The 588-nt window shown below is 39.1% G+C and overlaps 1 protein-coding gene across 1 annotated transcript in view; it reads left to right on the top strand.

Annotated features, from left to right (window-relative positions):
* Positions 1–588, top strand: part of LOC116022221 (farnesyl pyrophosphate synthase 1-like) — a 462,332-nt gene that overhangs the window by 390,679 nt on the left and 71,065 nt on the right. The window lies entirely within an intron of this gene.

Below are 588 nucleotides of genomic sequence, written 5' to 3'. Positions count from 1 at the left end.
TGCTTCCATACCAAGAGTTTCAACAAGAATGCCAACCACTTGACCCAACATTTGAGGTGGAATCCACAAAGAGTAACAAGCTTTTGCACTTGATGTCTCAACTAAAAAAGCTACAAGCTCAAGTGGATAACCATATTGCTAATTGGAAAATTCAAAAGAAGTTTGAGGAGCTTGAAGATGAGGATGAAGAAATAGTTGATCAAGAAAGTACTCCACAATCCTTATGTTGTATATTATGTGGAGGACCTCATGAGGGTGCAAATTGTTTCATCTTTGATCCCAAGTACCGATATGATGGGCGAACTCTAGACCCTCTAGTGTCTCCGTACCAACAATTGTGCTTGCCAAAGGAAGGTCATGAGGTTGATAAAAATAAAAGGGAGTGTGAGAACCTTGGAGAGGAAGATGAAGAAATATGTGATAAATGCATTGAGATGGAAATCTTGGGAAAAGAAGGAGAGATGAAGATGCAAGAAAATGGTGACAATGAACTACTTGAAAATGGCTCAATGGAAAAAGTGTTCAAAGAAGATGAAACATGTGGCACAAACAAAGAACACTCTTCGTTGGATGACACCCTCTTTGATG

Source organism: Ipomoea triloba, chromosome 6 (genome assembly GCF_003576645.1).
Source record: "Ipomoea triloba cultivar NCNSP0323 chromosome 6, ASM357664v1".
NCBI classification, from domain to species: Eukaryota; Viridiplantae; Streptophyta; class Magnoliopsida; order Solanales; family Convolvulaceae; genus Ipomoea; species Ipomoea triloba.
This window is presented reverse-complemented; position numbering and strand designations above follow the sequence as displayed.